The 19,574-nt window shown below is 51.1% G+C and overlaps 2 long non-coding RNA genes and 1 other non-coding gene across 3 annotated transcripts in view; 2 read left to right on the top strand and 1 right to left on the bottom strand.

Moving 5' to 3' along the window:
• The window catches only part of LOC123785906 (uncharacterized), a 35,145-nt gene extending 16,315 nt beyond the window's left edge, over positions 1–18,830 (top strand). The window contains exons 4-6 of the long non-coding RNA XR_006777816.2: positions 5,546–5,652; positions 6,060–10,735; positions 12,848–18,830. This is a non-coding gene — a long non-coding RNA (uncharacterized LOC123785906). The remainder of the gene's footprint in view (positions 1–5,545; positions 5,653–6,059; positions 10,736–12,847) is intronic.
• Positions 896–7,271, bottom strand: LOC148109632 (uncharacterized). Its single transcript, XR_015725170.1, has 2 exons — positions 7,168–7,271; positions 896–1,121 (listed from the first exon to the last, which is right to left on the bottom strand). It is a non-coding gene; the product is annotated as an uncharacterized LOC148109632 (long non-coding RNA).
• Positions 18,831–19,467: 637 nt separating the features above from the next.
• Positions 19,468–19,574, top strand: LOC123786169 (U6 spliceosomal RNA). The gene has a single exon (XR_006777900.2). It is a non-coding gene; the product is annotated as a U6 spliceosomal RNA (small nuclear RNA).

The raw sequence follows: 19,574 nt of genomic DNA, 5'->3' as shown, positions 1-19,574 counted from the left end.
ATGCATTGAATGTCTGAATGTTCCACTTGGCAGCCCCTCTCTTTCCCCCAGCTGCCAGCCCCAACTCTAAAATTACTGTTATTTCTTTTGTATTATCCAGTTCAGTGGACCCCCCTCCACACTTCCAGCCCATCCAGGCCGTTCCCTAGGGGCTCCACATTTCACACCCAAAGCGGCCGGCTGGTACTGGGCCAACTATAGGTGTTCCGTGAAGACTCTGCCACCATTTGTAAACTAACAATTTCCTCTTCTGCATTTACAGCCTCTTTCCACTTAATACCAGAGCATGACAATCTTTCCATGTGTTCTGCACACTCGTGTTGTTCCAAAGAGGTGGCGTGCCTCCATTTACCTGACTGTTCTGGCATTTATACTTCATTAAACAACTCTATAGACCCAGCTCCTTGCGTCTTCATTGTCCCCATTGCAGGGGTGTGGAAGTGGTCTACGACCGTGTTTTCATCACCTCGCCGCACAGAAAGCTTGGACTTCCCCTGAGTTATCTGGCTGGTGATTGTTGATGGTGCTTATTCTGGGTCTGAGGTTCTCAGGACCCACCCCTGAGAGGGACTCACAAAGACCAGAAAAGCTGTGGACCTTGGAGCTCATCCGAAAGGGAACATTCGGCAAGCCTAGTGAATGTAGGGCCTGCGTTGAAGGAATTATGACAGGAAGAGCTTTGCCACCAAACATGTTAATAGCTGCTACTGGCTCTACAGAACTTTCCGTTCCTATCCTACCACCTGTGTAGCGAGCCAATGAGAGCAGTTGCTTTTTATGTTGAGCCTAACGATTGCAGAATTTCCCCAAGTGTAGGCCATGGAACACCAGCCACATGGCATCCTCTGAGAAAAGAAGAATGTTGAGTGGTTAAGAAGGTTTAGAGAACACTCTCTCCACTTCTCACGTATTTAGTTAAGTCTCAGAATCAGGCAATAATAAAAAACACATTCAGTTTTAGGGGCGCCTGGGTGGCGCAGTCGTTAAGCGTCTGCCTCTGGCTCAGGGCGTGATCCTGGCGTTCTGGGATTGAGCCCCAGGTCAGGCTCTTCCGCTGGGAGCCTGCTTCTTCCTCTCCTGCTCGCCCTGCTTGTGTTCCCTCTCTCGCTGGCTGTCTCTCTCTGTCGAATGAATAAATAAAATCTTTAAAAAAAAAAAAACATTCAGTTTTAAAACCCATTAATTCCCAAAGTTATTAGACTTTTTTTTTTTTTTTTTTTTTACATAACACCATTTAACATCTCACAAAACTTGAGGTTCATGGAATAGACTTTAGGAAACATTGCCCAAAGAAACATTGCCTGCAAGGCTCCTCTGAATAAAGAGAAAAGGTAGAATCATCAAAGGTGGTCAGCTTTATAATCCTGTGAAAATTGCGGATACAAACGTGACAGCTAACTGGAGTGGGGGGCGAGGACGTCCTTCAGTCAGGGTACCCGGTGGCAGTCCTGGGTATATTGAGTAGCCCGGAAGAAAGTCCGAATTAGTTCAAGGATGGTTTGGGTAAGGTCTGGAGTCATAGGGAGCGTTATCACAAACATAAGAAGTTAGGGCTATTTAGAATATATTGTGAATCTTTTGAAAAAAAATCAGCAAAACTCCTACTCTTTCCCTAATTGTTCTTAACTACTGTCTTTGAAGACTGGTCTCTGAGCTGGGAGATGAGGGCTCTGTTCTTAGACTTCCCAGCAACCTGGCGTGGTCATGTTTAGGCAGTGCAGGGACGGCTGGAGGGCGGGTGTCTGGGCTCAGGCGCACCTTTCCATCCTCTGTAGAAAAAGGCCTGTGAAGTGGGGTGGGTCCTAACTCTGCCATTTTCGTGCCATTTAGTCTTGCCTGAGCTGGTTTTCCTAGGGTCTCGAGAAGCCATCAACTGTGACCTTACCTCCCCTCAACCCCATGCCCTAAGGCAGCCCAGCCTCCCCCCAAGATCAGCATGGAGCCCAGGAGGGAGAGACACTGCTGGGGGTGCGGGCCCAGGAGCCACTGAGTTCTCCACAAACCCTGGCCTGGAGCAGCGAGGTGTTGTCTGGTTGCCCAGAGGGACAAAACTGCCCCAGAGACATGGAGAGAAAAGGGGGAGGAGTAGGCGAGATCTACTACACAAAGAGAAAGGGTCCAAAAGGTCATTCGTTGTGTGGCTGGCCTGGGCACCCGCTTCTTCATTTCCAGCCAGACCCAGCTGGGCAGAGCACAAAGGGGGCCCTTCCCAGCCGGCTTCCCACTGCAGGGACAGTTCTGTCCTTGGATGGAAAAGCTGCCTGGCAGCGGATGCTAGGGACAGGCTTTTAAGTTACCTAGTGGGCTTCTCATCCGACGGGCTGACTGTGTGCATTTGGGGTTCCCTGCAAAGCTGTCCACTTGGGTGCAGGGAGTTGCGGGGATATGCGGCTGTCTCTGGTCCATGCTCCCCAGTGAGAGACAGAAGAGCAGTGGCCCCAAGGCAGAGGGTTGCCAAGACCACGTGGCTTATGGGGAGGGGCAGGGACAGGAGTGCAGTACCCTCAGAGCTGATGGTGGTATGGAAAGAACCCCGTAAGAACAATAATATTGACGGCAAGAATGAGAACACTACACGACAATGAGGACAATAGCAACAACAGATATGATAATAGTTCATGCCTTATTCATTTAGCTGGTATTCACAGAGTCCCTCCTAGGTGCCAGCACCTGCTAGGCACCCAGAATGGAAGTAGACAAGGTCCCTGCCCTCATGGCATTTCCGGTCCAATGTGGAATCGAGCTGAGCTTCCGAAGACAAAATCACACTGTGATCATAGCAAGCTCTCTCAGGAAACACTGCCAGGTACCAAGCATTGCACTCTTTACCTGACTCACCTCTTGCAGTTTTTGCAACAATTCTACGTGGCTAGTGCTTGTATCAGCCCATTTTACAGAGGAAGCAAAGGAGGCTCCAAAAGGTGAGGTGCCATGCCTTTGGACATGCAGTATGAACCTGAACTCGGACAGGGAGAGACCCAGACTGGTCAACTACATTTCTTGCTCTTGGAGGGGACACTAAGTCTGACACGAAGGTGAGGAGGGCACATTGTGCCTGTGGAGGTGAGGCGGTGATGGTACAGCAGGGCTATGTGTCAAGAGGCCGCATGCAGAATGCCAGGCTCTGGGACTCTGTGGCTGAGGCTGAGGGGATAAATGTGACCAGGGTGCTTTCTGTCCTGTTGCCCCATCTGGGGCCAAGGACCTGCTCTCTGCCCCTGCAAAGGTGCAGGTCAGCGGATACCCACCGAGCGGTGGGATGACAGGGGGGCTTCCTTGCAGGAACATATGCATCCCCTGGGAGATGTGAAGACCTTGTACGTGTTGTGGGTCAGGGGATGTTTGGGTGTGAGCTCGGGTCTGGATGTAGGCGTGGGCAGGGCATGTGGGCGGGTGGAGGCAGGCCAGTGGGGCAGGGTCTGTGTGCATCAGGGAGAGGGAGGAAAAGCTGGGGGGAGGTCGGGCATGACTCAGTGCCAGCATGAGGCCTGTGACTTTCTCCTGTGGCTGAGGGAGCCATCAGTGGTTTGGGCCGGACTGAGCTGGCAGAGGGGCGCTGGTGCAGCCTCTGATGGGATGGGAGAGGGGCTTGGTGTGGGGGCATCTGAGCTTCCCCAGGGCTGCCTGTAGGAGAGCCTTCTGCCCTGTCCTCTGACAGGCCTACCCCTCAGCTCTTTGGAGCCACCAATCTTCCCTTTAGGGAATTGCTGTCTTTAGGGCTTTTTGCAACCCGACTGAGAGGAGGAAATTCTCAGGCTCCCTGGAGAACCATATCTGATTGAACTCAGAATTGGAGGGAATGGCTGACAACCCTCTGAGCATCAGGGAGGCATCCACGACTGAAATTGTCTGCCTGGTGTAAAATGGCGCGGGACCCTCCAACCAGCAGGGTCTCCTCATTGGCTGCACATTGGGATCACCTGGGAACCCTAAAACAATACCGGTCTGTGGGCTCCAGAGGTTCTGATTTAGTTGGTCTGGGGTGTGACCTGGGCGTCAGGATTTTAGAGCTCCCCAGAGGATTCTAGTGTGTGACCAGAGCTGGGGACCACTGCCCTGCTGCATAGGGAGGCTTTTTAGTCAGCAGTGACACTGAAGCCATGGGCCTCCTCAAATCAAAGTCCTGTCTGGACACCCGGGGGCGACTCTTGCTAGGGTGACTGTAACACTAAATTTCTTGAAATGCCCTGAAGTCCTGAGAGGAGAATTCCCGATTCTCAGTGGAACCACCTGAGGCCTGACACCAAGAGGGCCCTGTCCTTAGCGCCTGTCTCTTTCTGTCCCTCGGAACTACTCTTTCCTACCCTGGAGCAGGATCCCCACCCCAATCAAGCCAAATTTTTTTTTGACAACCATTAAAGATAAAACTTTAAAAAATCATCTAAGAAGGCATGTGTAACCCACTGAAAATGTCAGGGCAGTGAGTCACTGTGCTCCTGGGCCCCTCAGATTCTTATGTAAGGTTGAGTCAATTTTTATGAAGTCCGCGCATAGCAGAAAAAAATTGGAAGGCTCTCAAGATGTGTGTGTGTGTGTGTGTGTGAGAGAGAGAGAGAGAGAGAGAGAGAAACAGAGAAAGCAAGAGAGAGAGAAAGTGAGCCAGAGAGCAAAAGAGCCTTGTCATTTGTAGCTTTCAGACACTGCTGGTAACTCGGAATAACTTCAGAGATTCCTCATCCCCTACACTTGTTCTCCATTCCCTGTACTTCATTTTCCATCCAAATTTTGCCTCTTCATAGAAGTGACTTTTTGCTCCAGAGCGCAGGAGTGCAGATCCCATGATGCAGCTACTTGGGCTCAGGCACGGCTGTCCCTGGATCCCCAGGACAGGGAGGCCGGTGTGGGTGGGATGCCTCTGTTCTGCTCATCCTGGGTGGGGGCTGCACCCCTACTATGTGCAGGCCCCACAGCTCAAGCGGTGGATAAGACAGGTCTGGGCCCCGTTCTGGGTCTGGGTCCTTTATTTCTGGATTTCTCAGAAAAACACAGAGGCTGTGGAGCAGAATCCAGGAGAAAAAAGAATTGCAGGCACTTCAAGGAACAACATAAGGGAGGCCATTCCTTCGGGAATAAGGTTGCTCTTTGAGAATTTGACCATAAAATTGACACACAGGGAACAGACGGACGCAAAGTCATTCTGAAAAGAGAGAACAGGCCCTGGCCAGCAAGACCGGTTTCGGTGTAAAGGGAAATCTGCCTGTCTGAAGGGGCCAGGTCTCCCGTGGGGGTGTCAAAAGGAGCCAGGCCTCAGAACGTGGACACAGCTGGCTCCCACTGCCTCACAGAGGGACAGGCAGTCTGGCTGCATCCTCACAGTGACGCCTGCTGGGGGTGGGGGGTGGGGGTGGGGGCGGAGGCCTCACCCTGGTGCTGCCTGAGATTTCCAGTCTATACCCGGTAAGGACTGGCCCTGGTTTTGAGTCCAGGCTCCCCAGGACTGGCTCTCCAAGAAGTGTGCCGTGGGAAGGGGGTGGCATTACATGTACAGACAGAGAGCGACCAGGCAGTGATCGTCTTCCTGACGATGAACAAATCCCCCTTCCAGGTTGACAGGACAGTCCTGCGAGCTTGCCCCACGTGACTCCTTCCCGCTGTCACCGAGATACGGGTGAAAGATCATCAGGAGAGCCCCTGAAGGTGGGGAAGTCATCGGTAAATGGAACCTGCTGGCCCCCCCAGGAGGGTCCCCAGTGCCTCACCCCCTTCTCTTCCTCCTGAGCTGTGCTGTTCAGTGACGTAGCCACTAGCCTCCTGTGGCTGCGGAAGAGCCTACCCTAGGGGACAAATACATACGGATTTTGAAGACTTAGTGTGAAAAACGGATGTAAAAGGTCTCAAATTTTCTTGGGGCGCCTAGCCAGCTCAGTCAGTAGAGCATGCAACTCTTGATCTCGGGGTTGTGAGTTTGAGCCCCATGGTGGGTATAGAGAGGATTTAAATATAAAATCTTTTTAAAAAATAATTTTCTATGTTGATAACATGTAGAAATAATATTTTAGATATATTGGATTAAAGAAAGTGTTATTAAGATTCATCTCTCCGGTTTCTTTTTGCCTTAGGTCCTGCCTCAGGCACCTCCAAAATGAAAATAAAGGGACAAAGACAATAGAAGAACAGACAACAGCCGCAGAATCGTGGAAGCCAAAATCGGATGGGTGAGGGGTCATGGACTATACTGACCGGATACAGTTGAATTCGACATTGGTGTACTGGGTTCAGTGGTGTCCCCCTGAAATTCAGTCCACCTGGAAATTCTCGGGGTGACTTTCTTTGGAAATAGGGTTTTGCAGACATCGTTATGTTGAAATGAGATTTTATTGGGTTAGGGGGAGCCCTCAGCCCCATGAAGATACAGAAACGCAGAAGGAAGCCCGCGCTGGCTGCAGGCAGTAGGGGGTGGTCTCAGGGTTACCCAAACAACTCGTTGGCTCCAGAGGGTGGGGGCAGGGGAACAGAAGGTGGGGGGAGAAGCCACCTGGCTTAGCCAGCCTGGAGTCGTGTTTTCCTTGGCCGGAGCTGGAATTCCTCTCAAGGTTCCTGCCCCCAGAGAGCAGCGCGGCTGGACGGGGTAGTGGCCGGGTGCCGTGTTTCATTCTGTTCGTCCGGGCCGAGAGAGGGACCAAAGATCATCCGGGGAATGTGTGAGGGATGAAGAGCTCCCTCTAAGCGTGCCATCCTAGTGGGGGCTGTGGGATTGTCTTTAGAGGTGGGAGCTCAACGGGCCGGGATTCAAAGAGGGTCTGACCCAGCCCCTCGAAACAGCCCACACTTTTGGGGGGTTCTTGAGTTGCAGGGAAGCAGGCTGGACTGTTCTGGTGATCTCTAAGGTTTCCAAGGGATCCCAGAGGTGGCCTTGAAACTACTGTTTAGAGCCTCTGTCAGAAGAGACAACCCCCCCCCTCCACACTGTAGTGCCCAGTATAATTATTATTATGTTTTGTTTTGTTTTTTTTTTAATGACTTTCCTAGAAACACTCAGACAGGTCAAGAGCTCAGGTCACCCTATTTTTACCATGCAGGCCACCTGCACCTAACCAAGCCCCTCCATGTTTGCTTTGAGGGATGCCTGGTTGTCCTCTCTGCCTCTGAGATCCCGTCCCTGGGGCATTGGTCACAGCTCAAACAGGAGCAGTAATACAGCAGGTCATTCTTGCTACAGATACTTACCGAGCGCCATCAGGCCACGTGCCCCAGCTCTTCCAGGCACTGGGTGGTTGGATTAGCTCTCCCATCCGCTTTCTGGGCAGCTCTGCAGGAGTTCCCTGGGCCTGGAGGCAGTACCTGTGCTCAGGCCACTCAGGCGAGCACGGCTTCTGACCGGTGAACGGCTGGCCGGGCCAAGCACCCGGCCTCGGCACAGTATCAAAGCGAGGGCGAGCTCCGGCAGGGCCTGGGTGCCTCCAGCTCTCTCAACAGGAGGGAGCCTGCTTCCCTCCCTGGGCCTGGCTCCAGCTCTCAGGCCTCTCCTCCTGCCTGCCTCTTATCACTATTTCCAGTGTTTAGAAAACGTCATCCTGAGTGGCCAGGGCTGTGAGCCACTGTGAGAGCAAGGAGAGATTTGCTGCAGGGTGATGGGGGTCCCCCGGGGCCTGGTTTTGGCGCGCAGAGCTTGTCAGAGCCAGACACGCACTCCCTGGCCCCACCAGCCCACCTCTGCCTCACCTTGGGAAGGTTGAGATTTGTAGTTTTGACAGATGGGGGAGAGAATGAGATGGTTTCTCTAGACCCCAACTTCCCCCACCAGCACTTTTTAAACAGGAAATCCAGGGACACCCACTCTCTTTTTCTTGGTCAGCACAAGACCAGAAGACCAACCCCACGTGCTTAGGAAGAAGCCCTTCCAGCGGCCATGTGCAGACGGCAGTCCTGCTGGGATTGGGGGACAGCAAGACACCTCTGGGCCTTGCCCTTTCACGCTGGCAGTGCCAGCTTTATGGACTCAGAGCCCCCAACCTGCCTTCCTTCAGATTATAAGGACTCCAGTCACTAGCGCTCCTAGTCTCTTGGCCATTTTCCAGTTCCCCTGAGGACCGAAAAGAAGAAATGGACAATGGGGATGTGGGGGGGCGTCTTGAGATTGGGGGGCCCCCAGACTGCTGATAGAGCTGCCCCTGGCAGGTTATTCACAGAGCAGTCCCTCCCCATGGGCTTCGGTGTACACCTAGTGGAGGCACAACCAGGAGACAGATGTTTTCTCCAGATCTTTCCAGCCTTACGGCTTTTATAACTAGACCTGGAAAAACATCTTTTCCTTTCTTGTTCCTTTGAAAAAGCAAGATTGGCTTAAACACAAAGTGATCATTGGGGCCTTTTGAAAGTAGAAAAAATAAAGAGATGACCTTTTAAGAATAATGCTTCATTTCCTCGTTCTGCCTCCCGGTCTCTCCCCCATGGCTCCTGCCCCTGCCTCGGTGAAGAAAATGCCCCTCTGTGGCTTTGACTCTAGGGGAGATGGAAGACCAGATAACAACCCAGTGTTTCAAAGCCATTTTCCCCAAGGGCCCAACTGCTTGCAAAGCCACTGAAAAAAGCCTTGGCCAACCTTCTGGCCCAGCTGCTGGCCTTGAAACCGAGGCTGCTTGGCCTGTCCAGGAAGCCCGTAAATTCCCCAAGTAGGCAAGAAAGTGCACTCTGGAGCTTGCCTCTTTGCTCAGATGCCTGGCTGCAGGCCCTGGACTGTCCTCAGCCAGTCTAGAAGCTGGTGTAAATAAGCACATTTACCTGAGGTAGACCTCATTTTTCTGAGGAATTGTATCCCCTCAGGGGCATCAGCAATCAAAAAGTTCATTGTTCCCTTTGGGAGCCATAGCTCTTCCCCACATGACAGTTGATATTTAATTGATGGCTGCTGTCCTTCATAGGGTTTTTAGCACATCACATGGTATTAGTAAAATTTCAGCTAAATATTAACTCCTTTGCTTCTGAGGCAGAGAGTGGTGGCTCTCTTAATACCTATATAACCTGTTATAAGCCCCCAAAGGGAGAGTCGCACATATATCATAGGTCAGAAATTCCCTGAGGCCTGAACCAAGTACAGCTTGTAGATGATAGTTCCTGGGAGTTGAGGCAGGCTGCGAGGGGAGCGTTGCTCAGGATTGTTTCAAGTCTGGGAGAAAAGAAGGACCCTTTCTCTCAAGGGTGGAAGAACTGGGAAACAGTCTGGAAGCCTCACGGACATGGGATGTCAACATTAGAGAGGCACAAGATGGCCAACAGGCAGAATTTGGGACCCCACCAGGGCCATGCAGCGGATGTGGGGCAGATGAAGCTAAACAGCTCATGAAGTAAATCTTCAGGCCCTAGACGTGGTGGTGGGCTCCAGGAGAAAGCAGGGGAGTCCTAGATACAGCCCAGGCTGTCCTGGAAGCTCAAGAGCATTAGGAGGGAGGCTGCCAGCCAGGCTGGCTGCCACAGGCCTATCTTCTACCCATCCTGGCTCCTCAATGGCTACCTGCCTCAGGCCAGTCCCTGCAGCTCTGTGCCTCAGTTTCCCCATCTGTGGTAGGGGATGGTGATACTGAAAGAAAGGATGGGGATGTGAAGGTTCCCCTGGGAAATGCTTGTACAAGGAAGGAGCCAAGTGAGGAGGGGTGACTGTCGTGGGGCCCTCCGGCCACATCTTGCTAGATGAGTTCCATCTTGGGGCTGGGAGCCAGCAGGCTTTATAACCACAAGCGATCTTGAGATGGCTCTTGAACCACAGTGCTCGACAGGCGGGCAGTCCTGGCCCCCTCGTGGGCACACAGCCGAGTCTCTGCTGGCTGGGGACATTCTGCCTCCTGGGCTTGTCTCGGGAGCTCTTGGTGGGCTGACATCGCCTGGAGAGATCCTGGCCAGCCCTCTCCCCAGTCCTTCCTGCTTGGGTGTTTGGGATTAACATGCATCCCTTGAACCTTTTCATTTTTCTACCCAGATGGAAACTTGGCCAGCGACCAGGCCTGGATGTGCTCGCGGTATGGCTGGGCTCAGGCCAAGCCAACAGTAATTATAATCACATGTGAGGCGCCCGCTGGCTCGCTGGGTGCGGGGGGCCCGGGGAGAGCACGGCTGCCAGCAGGGAGGGCCTGGGCTGAGCGCTGGGCTCCAGGCTCCCCGCTCCGGGCAAGTGTGCAGACAGCGGGACCTCGGGTTCCTGCCCTCACCTTTCTGACCCTCAGTTTCCTCATTTAAACGAAGGGATTGGCTTACAGGACCTGGGAGGGCCCTGCCTATGCTCTGGGGGTCCCAGATAGCATCAGACGTGGACTGGCTCTCATGTGGACGGGCCCCCTGTGGTCTTCCCAGCCCTTGCCTGGCCTTCCATGTACAGAGTGGGACCTGCGTCTGCCCTGCTTCATCGATCTAGATGCTTTCTCACAAGACGCAGAGCCAGGGGTATCGAGACTACCATTATCCCAGGGATAGGGGGAGGTGTAGGATACCAGGGTGGGATTGGGAGTGCTTAGGGAAGAGTCTGGAAGGAGAGGCAGACGAGTATCCAAGACAGCCTTCACCAGCTGCCTTGTGGCACTAGGGCAAACTGCAAGCCCATGTGCATCAGCCCGGGGGCGGGAGTTGCCCCTCCGCTTGATTCCATCTCTTTTCCAGTGTAACATAGTCTGAGCCTGGATGCGGCTGCCCAAAGAGGTCTTTACCCAGTGGATTGTTGTGGCTTCTTCCATTCACAGTGGAGTCTCAGAAGGCGGAGGGTGAGGAGCCGTCGAAGAGCTGCGAACAGTGGTTGGCAGGCTAACGGGTATGGCCAAGGGCAGGGGTCCCGTTCACAAGCACGGTCTCCATAGAGGTGAGGGAGAGGAGAGTTTCTGCAGCTTCACAGAACCCTTGCAGGTTCTCTCCCTCTCCCCACTTTCTACCTGCGCGTGTCTCTCCCCACTTCTTGCTTGGTCTCTCATGTTCTCCTCCGCGGCTTTTCTCATTCCCTCTTGTTCTAACTTCCTTCTTTCTAGCCAGAGGAGCCCAATGATGTCGTGGAAAGAGAATGGCCTGGGGGGGTCAGGCAGCTTTGGCCTTTGAGCCTCAGGCTTCTACAAAATGGGGGGGTGGGCAGGGTTAACGATAACCTAACCACGACGTTGCTGGCGAGATGAAGTAGGACGGGGCCCCTGGGTGGCTCGGTCGGTTAAGTGGCTGCCCTTCAGCTTTGATATCAGGGCCCTGGGATCAAGTGCCACGTTGCGCTCCCTGCTCAGTGGGGAGTCCGCTTCTCCCTCTGCTGCTCCCTCTGCTTGTGCTTTAAGATTTAAATAAACTCTTAAAAAAAAAAAAAGATTAAGTAGGATATATATACAAAACTTCAGTCTGGACAGAGAAAAGTGTCGATCAGAGGCAGCATTATTTATCCAAAATATCAGCTGAAATTCATCTTAAAAGATTATACTTAACATTTGTTCCCATCCTTAATAAAAATCAGGTAATTCAATTTTTTTTCCTTGCTCTTATAAAACAGAATGACCATATTCAGATGGACTGCTCTTTTCTGCCTATGGCTTCTGGTTTCCCTGCCGAATGGAACTTAGAACCACGCTGCCAGGGGGCCTCCCATGCACCCCGGAGGCCGAGGCTTCCCAGAGTTTTCCCACCAGGCTGGAGGACCAGCGTCCCTCGGGTCATCCTTCCCGTGCGCTCAGCAGAGCGGCTGCCCCTACTTCCTCAGCTGTGCTTGGTGGGAACAAGGGGTTCAGAAGCCACGGTATCCCAGGAAGAAGGGAAGAGGCATGGGAACTGAGAAATAGAAGAGACATTTTGCCACATGTTGAGATGTGAATAAAGGCAAAATATTTGTCTCTGCCCAGGGCATGCCGGGGAGTACCCAACGCATGGGAAGGGGACGGGGTTGGATGTGGTGAGCAGACCCCTGTGGGGGACGCTCGTAAGTCACTCCTCCCTCTGCCCTCTGCCTCTTTGTCACAAAGTTAGGGACTGAACACCAAGGTCCCTTCTGGTCCCAATCTCCCATGACTCTCTGATTTGTGTGAACTGAAGTCTGGTGTGCTTGGCATGAAGGATGGGACTCTCCATGCCTCCTCTCCGTCCCTGGATCCTTCCCCCAGCCTGTGAAAGGCCGCTCAGGTCTCTGCTCCCTCAGACACAGACAACCAAGCAGGACACTTCCCAGGATCCTATGCTCCTTCCTTTTACTCCTAAGGCCTCTCGAAAGCTTTTGAGCGTGAATGTAGGGGTAGTATGCTGGGGTGCAGGCCGTTTGCCTTGCACCTCTCAGGCCTTGGAGGGAAGAGCAGAGGGTCCACTCCCTGGTGGGGAAGGAGGTCCGTCCTCTATGGTTGCGCGGCGTTCGCAGGGACATTGCCTTACTCCAGGTTCAGCTCCTGGGTGGCTGCGTTTTGAGCAATGAGCCTCTTTTCATTTCCTAGAGCTGCTGTGACAAATTAACCACCAAGTTGGTGACCTAAAATAACAGAAATTAATTCTCTCGCAGTTTTGGAGGCTAGACTTTAAGGTGTTGTCAGGGCCACACTCCCTCCAGAGACTCTAGGGGAGAATCCGTCCTCGTGTCCTCCAGCTTCTGGTGGCTCCCAGGGATTCGTGCCTTGCGGCTGCAGAATTCCAACCTCGCCTCCATCTTCACTGGCTTCCCTCTGTGTCTGTCTTCTCCTCCATATGTTTCTCATAAGGACACCGGTGATCGGATTTAGGGCCCACCTGAATAGTCCAGGAGGATTTCATTTCAAGATCCTCAGTCACACTGGCAGAGCCCCTTTTTCCATAGAAGGTCCCATTCACAGGTTCCAAGGATCAGGATATGGACAGATCTCTGCAGGGGTGGGGTGTGGACACTATGCCACCCACTAAGGCGCTCTCTCTCTGCCCCCTCCCCCTCCCTCCCCAGGTGACTGGATGAGCTGTGGGCACCTGAGCTCCAGACACAGGCTCCGCTCCAATCCGTAGGCTGGCCTGCCACCCACCCTGCGGTGGACTGATGATCGAGCTGGCCAATGGTATGGCTACTTTCTGGAATTGGGAAACAGGGGGAGCCGGAGCCAGCGAGTAGCAGGGCCGGAAGGGGAGAGGGTGCTGGGGGTTGACGCCCAGGGTGAGCAGAGATTGCGAGGGAGCCGCTGCTGGAGGCAGACAGGACTAGAGCAATCCACAGAGAGGAAAATGGAGCAGGCGCAGAGGGGAAGGAGGGGCCACGGGGGAGACCTTGCAGCTCACCAGAGACAGGCCAAGAGCTCCTGCTCCCAGGGACTGCCTTGGTTCCTGGCAGCTCTTCAGACACAAGGCGAGGTCATATGTACTCTGAGAAAAAAGGAACCCGTTCCCTGAGGCTCTGGAGAGCCTTTTGTGGGACACCACGAGAGCCTGAACGAACAAAGAAACACATTCCTGGTTCTATGGGTGGAGCCTGAGGTCACCTCCGAAGACTCTTGGTGCAGATGTTATGAATAACCCCTCCCATGTGACTGAGCCATGTCACTCTACCGCCCTTCCCATCGAGAGGTGAAGTTGTCTCTCCTCCCTTGAATCCGAGCTTGGCAATGTGACTTACTTTGGCCAATGGGACCTTAGCAAATGTCGGCAGAGGCTTGAATCCCACTCGTGCATGAGGGTTGCCCTCTCTTCGGCCACGGTTGGAAGGCAGAGAGCATGATGGGGATGGGCCTGAGCCGGCTGCTGAAGAGGCCACGCGGAGAACGGAGGTATGTCGGCCTAAAGCTTGCCGACTGCTGGACACATGAGCGAGAACGTGCTAGGCTGTCCAGCCCTAATCAAACCACCAGGTGACTGCGGCCCCATGCCTGACCCCAGGCAAGACCGGCGGAAGAACCACTGACTGAGCCCCGCCAAATCGCGGACCTACAAAATTGTGAGCCGAGAAAGTGGCTGCAGTTTTGAGCCACTAGATTTTGGGGGCGGTTTGCTACTATAACCCCTACAGTCCCCACGTAGGCAAGCCTCCAACCCCCCAAATATAGAGTCAGGCCCTGGACACTCTGGTGGCTCTCAGGGGTATGTGGCAGAAGCTGTGATCCCCCATGAGCCATCCTCCCCCTTTTTCTTTTCAGGAATGGAGCTTTTTAGTAACGGCACAAGTCCAACTAACCAGAGACTATTTTGCAGCGAAGTACGATGACATTTTTACTGATAGAATGGAGTGAAAGGGATGCGTGCAACTTCTGTGTTACTTCTTTAAAAGGAATGTGCTTGCCCTACACTTCCTCCGTCCCCCCTTCCTGCAGGCTGGAATGCAGAGCTGGGGCCAGGAGGGTGGACAGCTGTGGCAGGGAGGCAGGACCTCGTAAGATGGTGGCTCCTGTTGCCTCACACAGCTGAGTGTGGGGGGTGGTTCCACAAAAGGGGGGCTGCTGTGAAGGCAAGGACTCGGTAGACAGGAGTGTGTCCACCACAAGAGGCTCTCAGCTCTCTCCCAACCCTGTCTCTTGTCCCCCAGCCTCCTCAGCACGTTCCCTCCAGCTCTACAGCAAGAACAGAGAGAACAGGGGGAGAGCAGAGGAAGCAGCATGTGCAAAGGTCCAGAGGGGAAAGAGGTCCTACTACATTTGGTGCACTGGAAGCAGCTTGGAATGGTGGGGGGAGGGGAGTGGGGGGACATGGGGAGGGCAGGAAGATGTGAGGCTGAGACCATGTCCTGAAAGGGGTTGGTCAGTGGAGAGTCCCCGGCTGGCTGTAACTTAAATAGAGGACTCTGGCTGCCATGTAGAGCATTGAAAGGGGACCAGGTGGAGGCAAGGAGGCCAGTTAGGAGGCTGTAGAAGCCATCCAAGCAACAGATGATGGGGGCCTGAGGAGAAAGGTGGTGCCGAGGAACAACACAAATACATTCAGAAACATTTAGGAGGAAAAACAAGCCAGATTTGTAGATAAGTCTGTTGTGGGGGATATGGAAGAGGGAGGATTCCAGGCTGACTTTGTGGGGACGCAGATGCCATCTGCTAGGACCAGGGACACAGGCAGAGAAGTGGGATGGGGAAGGTGAAGCCCGCTGGCTTCCGTCTTGGACGTGCTGGGTTGGAGGTGCCATTGGGACATTCAGGTGCTCGATGCTTTTTGCATAGACCGCTTCTGGAGTCTCTTAATTGGCTGCTCTCCAGTCCCCACCCCCACCTTTTTAAATTACATTAAATCCAACCAGATTAATGTCCCAGATGATAGCACTGCCCTGATCAAAACCTTCAGTGCTTTCCTGCTTTCTCGATGTCAGTCTAAGCTCTTTATCCTGGCATCTGAGGTCCGATGCCCACCCTCCTCCCTCCCACACAGGCCACAGCTCCTCTTCCCAGGCCTCTTTTCTGGCCACACTGACCCATTAAGTTTCCCCATTTATAGTCTGCTGCCTTCACCCCTTGGGTCAGCCTGGAGTGCCCCCTTCTCATGGATACATACAAAAAATTTCACTCATCCTTCAAAGTCAAGTTCACAAGCTACTTCCTCCATTAGTTGGTCCTTGATTCCCTCTATGGAAAGATAATCCCTCCCTTCTGAATTTCCACAATATTTTCTCTGTCATATTCTATATGCATCACATATGTAAGATAAGATAGTGATTGATGGGCCTGGTACCAAAGGATGTAGGGACATGGGTTATTTTGGTTTGCTTATGTGGCATCTGGTCTCCTGCTTCTGCTCCAGAACCTCAGTTTTCCTCTGGGAGCCACCACTTCCCCTGCTCTCAATCCTTGAGCTCTGGACAGGGCTGACCCCCACCTCAGTCATGAGTCAAGGCTAAGTCAGGACTCATCAATCCAGTAAGAACCCAGGCAGGACTTTGGGGTGAAAGGGGCAGAAGGAGCCTTGGAAGAGAGAGTTGGGTCTGTGGAGGAAAAGCTCACTGTCCATGGGGTGTTGAACTGGAAGATGAGATTCTGGGGCCATCCACTAAGGGAGCACTCCCTCAAGAATGGAGCCAACCAGAGAAAGACTGGTCTGAGGGGGAAATTCTTGACGATGCTGTTTGTACACCTGGATCAAGCCACCCTTGTCCATTTTCAGTTACTTTAGCCAACAAATTCCCTTTTATGCTTAAGCCAGTTTAAATTAGGTTCCTATTACTGGCAGACAAAGATGGTTTAACTAATACAGGAGGCTCAAACAACCTGTTGAGTGGATGAATGAATGAATGAATGAATGCATGAGTGAGTATGACTTAAAGTCTGTCCCCTCCTACTGCAGGAATGCTCCTTGTGGAGTCAAATCTCACAGTGGTGTTTGGGTGGATTTCTTCAAGGAGTGATCCATTAAAACTCCGAGTCTATTCATGGTCTATAGGTGCCTCCCTGTACAAGGCAGAGGAAGCCTTAGAAGGAGAAGAAGCCAGGCGTGTTTCAGTGCTTGAGACAGACAGGCATGCTTTCTGTAATGTATTTGTTTGTTCTGTCTCCTCCCACCTGCTCCAGGAAGACAGCAACATTGTCCTGTTCATAGCTGTGCTGAACATCTTCTCGTGTGTGCCTTGGCCATTTCCAGATCTTCTTTGGAGAAATGTCTGCTTTGCTCTTTTGCTCGTTTTCATATTGGGTTATCTTTTTATTGAATTATAAGTGTTCTTTATATATTCTGGATCCAGGTCCCTGATCAGATAGATGATTTGCAAAAAATATTTTGTTCCATTCAGTGTGTTGTCTTTTCACCTTGATGGTATCATTTATGGCACAAATTTTTACAGTTTTAGCATATTAAAAAAACCCCGCTTTACTGAGGTATAATTTGTGTACCATAAATTTCACGCATTTGAAATGCTGCATTCAACGATTTTTTAGTGCATGTACAGAGTTGTGCCTCACCATAACCATCTTCGTAATCTAGTGTTAGAACATTTCCATCACCCCCCCGCCAAAGAACTATTGTGGCCATTTGCAGTCCACTCCTGTTACACTGTCAGCCCCAGCCAGCCACTCTGGATGTTTGGGACACATCCCATAGATGGAATCCTACAACATGTCGTCTTTCACTTCCGGCTTCTGTCTCTCAGCATAATGTTTTTGAGGTTTATCTGCGTTATAGCATGTCAGTAGTTTGCTTCTTTTTGATTGCTGACTAGTATTCCATTGTGTATCTATTCACTGGCTGATAGACATTTGAGTTATTTCTAGTTTGGTGCTATTAGGAATAGAGCCGCTCTGATTCGATGTCATTGTCTCAGTAGTTCGGCAGCTCTAACGAAACACCATAGTCTGCCAGGGGTTGGGGGGGAGGGGTGTGGCTTAAACAACAGTTATTTGTCACAGTTCTGGAGGCTGGCAGTCCAAGATCTAGGTGCTGGCCCATTCACGTCCTCTTCCTGGCTGGTAGATGGCTGCCTCTTCTCTCCCTCCTCATGTGGCAGAGGGAGGGATTTGGGTTCTCTCTACTGATGAAGACACTAATCCCATCATGGAGGCCCCACCCTCGTGACCTCATCTAAACCCGATTGCCTCCCAAAGGCGCCACCTCCAAATACCATCACATCGGGAGGGAGGGCTTCAATATATAGATTTGGGGGGGACACAAGCATTCAGCCCATACCAGTAATTACTGATATGACTGGATTTATATCTACCTTTTTGATACGTCTCATGTCTGTTTTGTTCCTGTTTCTCCTTTACTGACTTCTTTTGTGTTAAATAGCTACCATTTTAATTTCTTTGTTGGTTTTTCAACTGTGTTATTTTCTTAGTGGTTGTTCTAGGGACAATAGGCATCTTAACTTACCACAAGGTAAGAGGATATTTGACATTTTATGTGACATTTGTTAGCTTGAATTAGTCAATAATTTAGTATTTAATCAATGATCTAATTTAAATATTTCATATTTACATTCAATATATATTAATGCAAATTATTAGTTATTAAATTAACTTCATAACTATTTCATAAATAATTATTTCTTTAGTATTTAGGCATTTGGTGTGTGGTCTCTATCTCTACCCCCATCCTGGGGTCTGCACGTGTTGGGAGCACAGGTGCCTTTCTCATCTTTGCATGGTTGTTATTTTTTCACAGAGCTATATTCATAGTATGAATTATATATTACGAATATTCCAAGTATTTATCCTGCTTTTTATTTTATTTATGTATTTTTTTTTTTACCAGCTTGTTAAACTTAACATTTTGTTGTAGGCATTTTTAGTCCCCATAAGTCTCTGTGAACTTCTTTTGTAAAAGCTGCGTCGGATTTCCTTAGGTGGATGGGGCAAACTTCAGTTAACCATTTCTCTGCTTTAGGGCGGTTAAGCCATTTTCAGTGTGTAGCCTGTTTCCTAAAGCTGCGGTGAGCCTCTTCGTGCATCTCACGCTTTCCCCATTTTAGAATCTTCAGCAAAATTCCCCCGTGGTAAGATTACTCTGCTGAAGAGAAGAAATATTTTTGTAGTTCTCGGTACCACCACCATACGATTGTCCTCAAGAATGGTGGGGTGTAATTGCGCTCACACTCGGATGTGCCCCCTGGGTGCCCACTGCAATGCTTTTTCTGTTTGACGTTGCCCTTCTTTGGTGATGAGCTAGGTTGGACATTTTTCTGTAAATCCGTTTACTGGTTAAAATGTTTTATGTAAACGGCTTCTTCGCGCCCCTATTTATCTGTAAGGCTCTGTGTTGGTGTTTACACCTTCAGTTTATATGCGCTCTTTGTGTAACATGCCCTCCTCAGAACTGTTTAGGAAGGAGGCAGAGTATAAATACATAAAAACAGATAGTAACCTTTTATCTCCCTTATTTGCTGCCAATATTTCTCCCCACTTGTCCCTTTTCATTTTTTTTAATGCAGAAAATTTACATTTTTCTGTAGTCAAACCCGCTAATCTCTCCTTCGTGATTTTATCAGTGATTTCCAAGTTTAATAAAAGACATTCTCCCTCTGGAGATTTGATGAATGTTTAAGTCTCTCTTCTTCTGGTTTTCCTAGGTTATTAAAAAGTATGGAACTCTTTAATCCCTAGAAAATTTCTTTGTAAAGACTCCCTCTGGTCCGAGGAAGGGGATGATTTCAAAGTATGAGATATTTCTCAAATTCAGCAGTTTCCTTCCCTGGTTTGTTTGCTTGCGATGGTACCTGGGGCCGAGCCTGACCACGTCCTGCAGGCTGTCTGTCTATCTATGTGTCTGGACGGAGAGGATAACAGACTGAAAACTTGCCTCGTGAGCTACACCCACATCCAAGGGGCAGCACAGGGTAGTGGAAGAACAGGACTCAGAACTGAGTTTGGCTCATGTGTGTGGACTCTCAGTCTCTCATTCTCCCTCTGCAAATCGGGGCCAAGAGTGCCTGACAGACAGGGCTGTTGTGAGGGTGATAGGAAATGAAATACAGAAAGTTCTAGAACACCACTTTGCCTGTCAGGGATGTCTCAGGGCCCTGCCTTTGCGTTGACTTGACTCCTGGGTCCCACCTCATGCCCAAAGGTGTCCCTGAGCCTCCCTCACCACAGAGCGTGGGCAGGCCTACCAGAGCAGTTAAGAGTTTTTACTTTTTTAGGTGAGAAAATTGAGGGTTTAGAAAGTTTAAATGGCGTGCTTGCTTCGGCAGCACACAGACTAAAATTGGAACCATACAGAGAAAGTTAGCATGGCCCCTGTGCAGGGATGACACGCAAATTCGTGAAGTGTTCCATTTTTTT

This window comes from Ursus americanus, chromosome 7 (assembly GCF_024610735.1).
Source record: "Ursus americanus isolate L20-20 chromosome 7, mUrsAme1.1.p, whole genome shotgun sequence".
Lineage (NCBI taxonomy): Eukaryota > Metazoa > Chordata > Mammalia > Carnivora > Ursidae > Ursus > Ursus americanus.
Note: the sequence above shows the minus strand (reverse complement) of the source record. Positions and strands in the feature narration are given on the sequence as shown.